This window comes from Gossypium raimondii, chromosome 1, assembly GCF_025698545.1.
Source record: "Gossypium raimondii isolate GPD5lz chromosome 1, ASM2569854v1, whole genome shotgun sequence".
Classification (NCBI taxonomy): domain Eukaryota; kingdom Viridiplantae; phylum Streptophyta; class Magnoliopsida; order Malvales; family Malvaceae; genus Gossypium; species Gossypium raimondii.
Window position 1 is genome coordinate 31,834,930 of NC_068565.1, and position 6,821 is coordinate 31,841,750.

A 6,821-nucleotide genomic window follows, 5' to 3' on the forward strand; every position below is an offset into this window, starting at 1 on the left:
AAAATATGGATTCATCGGCCAATGCGGGACATCCAACCCATTTTGCACAACTTAGTGGTCAACATAGGGCTGAAATGTAGTTATCCATAGAGTGACGTACCACATAGTTTCAACCACCTCGTCTTTCGAGAGTTTCTTTCTTCCAGGTGCCTTCTTCAGTAGGTCTAGTGGCATTTCCATTTTGTGCTTGCAACATTGGTTGCACTTTTTTTTTTTGTTTTCGTTACAATTCTCTAAATTGGTGGGGCATCAAATCACCGATTATGGTTTGAGTGGGGTGCTGGAATTGCTCGATTGGCTCCATAACCACCCCAAGTTTACAACATAATTTTGTAACTAGGTGTAGGAAATAGATATAAACTTTTCCTCTAGCCACACACTTTATGTGTTTCTTGATCCATTTCCGCAAGTAGACACACTTTCACTGCAACATAGAATACAACGAAACATAGAAAAACATTAATCGTGTAAGTGTTAAGTGCATGGCTAACACAAGCACATATTTTTTGCATCCACATTTTCACAACAGGGAACATGATGGCTTGATTGAATAATAGAGGAAAGTTAGTGTGTGCCTCTCACTTCCATTCTCCTTTGTATTCAATTAAGTAGGTTAGTATGGTGTCCATATCAATATTGTGAAAACATTTTAAATCAATGGATGCAATGTCGACTTGTTCATAAAATAGGACAACATAATGGTCATAAATGGCCCTTAGGAGAGATGTCTACTTTTTGGTGTTAAACATCAAAAAATTTAAAGTTGGAGTAAAAATCCAAAACAACGGGTATATATTGGATTTGGTGCCCTAAGTGTAGTATATCCAAAAAAACGGGTATATATTTGAATTAATTAGTTATAAAATTATTGATGAATTACATTAATATCTTTTTTATAATGTCTTCATGTGGTTTTTGCATGTAAAGCAAAATAGAAGCAAATATTATCTCACGGGTTGTCTAATGCTTATCTAATACTAAGCGGTATTATGTGGTCGAATGTAATATGGAAAGACAAACTATATTATTAGAAGAAACTAAACATGTCCTTAGTCTTATTAGAAATGAACAAACCGATGAAAGACTAATATGTCGTCTATGAAGTCCAATTGGGGAGATGCTTTATATTGGGCTTTGGAGCGGGTGACTTCTAAAAGATAGATACATAGGTGTGGCTGATTAGACTGACAGTACATCATACTGGACCTAAGTAGAATAGATCATGAATTTTTTTATGGATTTATTCACTTGTGACATTCATAATAGTTGACTTTTCATGACGGAAGATGTAATGTTTACCATGAGATAAAATAGGACCATATTTGGATAATGAATTTATCCTAAAAAGATTAAGGATATCTTATGAAGGTAACACACTTATGACAAGGTCATTGGATGCGTACTATTCAAGTAGCTTTCATAATTATAAATCATTTGAACCCTCATTTGGGATATTATTATCCTTCTCGAAAATAGAGAGAATTCATTTCTAAGTATAAATGTTATTTTCTAGGAATAATAGTTGTACTGATTTTTATTAGAGAGAGAGTTTTATTTTCCCACTAAAAATAAAGTAAATAATTTCTAGTTCTGTGATTGATTTGAATTTGTTCGAGCCCACACTTGAAGCAAATTTTGGTACGTGAATAGCGAAGAAGGACGCTCAATTGAAAGTCAAGAAAGTCTAGTATCTGCCTAGCCTAATGTAATATCCCATAATAAGGCCTACGAGTTTGAGGCCTGGTGAACTGGTGTTCGCCAAAAGGCCTAATGAGATGGGGTTTGCCAGAAGGCCTGTAGAACAGGGGTCACTAGTGGATTTTGTGAACTATGATCGTTAGTGGGCTTGGCGCAGCAGGGATTGCTAGTGGGCTTAGGGAGCTGGGGTTGCAGTGGGCCTGGTGAGCTGTGATCACTATTTTTGGTTAAGAGTCAAAAGTAGTAGTCGAGAGTTAATTATACCAAAATTAGGAAATCAACTTACTTTTCTCTTCATAACACCATGCATGCATGTAACTCTTTCCTACTCCTATTGCGACTATGGTATCCTAAGAACATCAAAACACTTAGTACTTATAAATTCAGCCATTTTGATCGAAAATTCATATTCTTTTGAACAAAAAAATTCTCTCAAATTCCTTCAATGATTATCCTGTTGTCAAGTTTCTAAGAAAACAAGAACTCAAAACTTAGCTCTTAGAACTTATGGTAATGCTTTGTTTCTTTAGAACTCTTAAGAAATTTCGCAATAAAAAGGACTAGGTTCGTCAAAAAACTAGCATGTGCGAATCTAGGTACGATTGGGTTTATGTATGAGATTTAAAGTGTTTTGTTTGTTAGTTACTTGTGCATGCTTGTGAAATTTCAAATCTAACAAAATCGTCTACAAGCAAAGACAAGGGAAAAGAGAAGCTTAAAACTTTCAGCAAATTGGTGAGAGTTTAGGGATCGCCACATGTATGTGTGAACCATAATGTAAACCAAGAGCTTTGGGTTTTATCCTAAGTTTTGATAACAAGTCTTTTCTAAACTATGTTTTGTGATTGTATATGTGTTTTTATGAACAATGATATGCGAGCTCTATGTTTTGACATTATAATCTTCTGAAATTGTTGGATATAATGGCATGCCATAGGATTATATGAGTACTCACATTCTGTTTTTTGTTTTTGGCAAAAGGCCATAGGACAGGTTGAAGGGATAAGCAAATGTTGAACTAAACTCTATTCAATGGGACATGTTAGTGTATTTGGAGAGTGCTTAGCTTTATGCTACACTAATGAGACATGTTAAGACTCATTAAGTTATTTTAAGGCGTTATAAGGAGTTTCAACTATCCAACAGCAAAGAACATTTAAATAAGATTATGTTTCCTAAAATATTGTGTGTTACTATTTTCAACCTATCTGATAGTAAGTATCTGTGAACCAAGTTTCGCGTAAGTATGGTGAAGCCAATTCACAGTTCTGTAACATTACCAAAGCTTTTGTTTAACTTAAGTTTGTGTGTGCTATGCAATTATTCTTGTATGTATGTTCACTGAGTTCACAAGAGCTCACACACTTCTTCCTAACTCTGCAAATAGTTAGATCGCACGGGGTGTAGCGGCGAGGCGAGTGATTTATACGAAGCACAAATACGGAGAAGGTGAAACAAACAAACTCTAAACTAAAGGCAACGTGTGATTCTGTTTGGGCTTAGAGTTATCTTTCTGTTGGGCTCGCCATATATTATAGGACTTAGTTACTTTTATGATTTCTTATGTTTTCTTTATGTTTTTTATTCGCAAACCGATAATACCTTATAAACACATCTAAATTTTAAGTATATGAATATTGTCAAGGATTGTTTAATGTTTTCTTAATTTTAAAAGTTCCTATTTAAGCAATTAATTTTTAAACATAGTGTTCGCAATAGGCTATAACCTGAAATATTCTAATATGATAAACTTATATAGAGTTCACCAAATTTGTTGCGAAGTGATAGAGTTGCCAAACTATGCTAAGTGTGAACCCTTAATGGGATTTGATATGCTGAATAGGAAGAACCCTGCAAATCGTGTTCAAAGTATCTAAGTACCTAAGAGCTGGTTCACGAGACTTACCCTGTTAAGCAAGGGTTCAAACCCAATGTTAGATAGTTGAACATCTGTCTTTTGTTTTTTGAACTTAGGGTTCACCTGTTCTTAATTCATTTCTTCAAATCTTTATGAATTCACGAAAAGAGTAAATTAAGTCCTTGCAAATGAAGTAGGTTCACATGTTATTGCCGCTACATATCATGCAGCAAGCGAAGTGATTTTGTGAGCTTGTGTTTTCTTAAACCTATACATGTTGTTTTATTTTAACTTGTGGTGTGTTGGAGGTTAGGTTAGGTGTTAATAGAGAGTCACTTAGGTGGTTGATGTGGCATTCCATAGCTCAGGTTCAACGATTGGACTAGGTATGAGATGTTACATTTGTTGGTATCAAAGCTCACCAAGTTGGCTTGATAATTCATTATTTAGAAGTGATAAAGCATGATTGTTTGTTGTTGGGGTAGGGTTGGGATAAACACATTGCCTTGGTTCAGTTGTTTCTTATACGGGAATTGTGCTTCGGGTCACTCTCCTATACTCACCTTCCTAATAGTTGTGTTCACAAATATATTTGGCTAGTTGTGCTAGCAAGTGTAGTGTTCGAGCTATGGTCGCAGGTGTGTTTTCGCAAACTAGGTTTGCAAATGTGTTACGACGAACTAAGTTCACAATTGTGTTTGACAAGTTAGGATGCAAACTATACGTGCTATGATTTCTTGCTTAAACTTGTGTCTAATATATGCTTAGAGTTAGTAAAATTCCTCCCATAAGGGTAATGCAAATGCAAACCATGTTACTGGAGCTACGTACCCTCTAAAGGGTGATCGGACTTCGGTGTCACCTATGCAACCTCGTAAGGAAAATGCTTTGGATGAGAGTGTCGAACTGTTGGTACAATCCATGATTGAGGCTTTCTAGTGTGTTCCTGTTAACAAGCTGCTCCAGTCAGTCGAGAATTACCATTAGAGTGTCTACGAGCTCTAGATCGTAAGGAATCCAGTGGTGTCAAGGGAGCTAGTCCTACTAAGGCAGAGTACTGGCTTGTGGGTGTTGAAAAGATACTTGAGCAAATGGCTTGTACTGAGGAAGAAAAGTTGGGATGTATTATGTCCTTCCTGACTGGCGACACCTATCGCTTGTGGAACACAATAAAGCAAGGGACTGCTGCAAACTGATTAACTTGGCACTTTTTCCTAGAAATGTTTAAGATGAAGTTCATGGGCGAATAGTACATGGAAACTCGCAAGTGAGAATTCATTAACCTGGTGCAAGGGGAACTGTCTGTAGCTGAGTATGAGTTGAAATTTGTGTGACTAAGCCAGTACATAACTGAGATGGTCTCTCAGGAAAGGGAACTCTACAAAAGGTTTCACTTTGGGTTGCATTACAATATCCAACTCTATTTGGTATTACATGACACGAGGAGCTTTGATGAGTTGGTTGAACAAGCAAAGGTTGTCGAAGAGATAAGTGTAACACCCCCTAACCTCAAACTGTCATCGAAATAGGGTTTTGGAGCATTATTGGACCTATCAGACAATTTACAATTCATATACAAATGATTATCAAACATAATATAAAATAATCTTAAAGTCCCTTAGATGGACCCTCGAAGCCCAAAATACTAGTTAGGAGTGATTTGGGTCTTTGGGGATATATATATTTTTGGTGCGAGCTCAATATAACCCATTTATAAATGTTTAACCATCCCTTCAATTTCAACCGCAACCAATTCAAAACAAATATCACAATTCATACAATTTCGTAATCAAATAACCTAAACATATCTTTTTATAACTTAACGTTTCATTTATCTTTCAAACATTAGAGACCAATTCTTTACAACCAAAACTTTCAAGACTCTATAATAAGGCACATTTACCAAAAGAAAAATACATCACCAAAGTTATGTTGAAGTCGAGATTGATTTGGACGTTGAACCGGGACCTTTGACTTCTAACGACCTGCGCATAGAAACAACCGTATGCTGAGTATTTTATACTCAGTGGTATTACCATAATTCAAATTATAACAATAATAAACACGTAATGCATAAATCATACATACAAATTTAAACTCAAATTTCATATTTCAGCAATAACAATTCATCAATTAATATCATATATCAACAATTTGAACTTGGACACATCATGAACCTTAGGTTCATTCCCCAATCTCATATCACATTTCAATTCACAATTCAACTTTTTCATCTCATTTCAGTAGCTCGATTAATCAACTCATTCGGTTTATCATTTCATTATTTACCCCTATTAAGAAAACTCAGACTTTGATGGATACACGGATCCAGCCAAACACTCCAATATGGCACCCAGTGCCTCATCGGATAGTTCAAAGCAATAGTTGACACCCAGTGTCTCATCGACAAAGCCGAAGAAAGTTGGTACCCAGTGTCTCACAAAATCTATCCGAAGAAATATAGTGACACCCAGTGTCTCATCGACTCGAGGTCGAAGTATCCCTAAACTCTTCCAATCCTATGGCATGCCAACTATATCCGACTCAGCCCGACTAGTTAATAGGGTCTCCAAATTCACATTTCAATTCAATTCCACTTTTTCACTTTCAATCACAATTCAATTCAAAATTCACTTTTTCATTTTTTAAGTCCATATTCAATTCAATTCCACACATATATTCATCATTTGATTGAATTCCTTTCAACTTAATAATAATAATTACCTTATATTTCACTTACCATACATATAAATTTAAATATAGCATTTAATAATAAGTTATTTGAATTAAAGTAATACAAACCATAAATCTCTAGTTTTTGTCCTCGATAGCTTTCTCCTTTCCTTTCGATGCTGATGCCTCGGTTTCTTTGTTAGCTACAAAAATAATAATAATAATAATTTACATTATTAATTATAGCACTAATTTACAATAATTAATTGAATTTTATTTTCAATTTATACCCTAATTCCAATTTAATCCTAATTAACTCATTTACTTTTCTAACTCAATTCACACTTCATTTCTACTTAATATCTTGCCATATTCAACTTAACTATCCAATGTTCATATTAAAACCTTAATTTTAAACTTCTTTCAATTTAATCTCAACTATGTAAAACTTATAACCTAGTTTACAATTTAATCCTTTTATCAATTTTAACTAGAAATTCTATCAACCAAACCCCTAATTCAACAATTTGTTCAACATGAATCATGTTCAAAAATCTAAGAACTTAAAAAATTTTAGCTTAAATTCAACAAA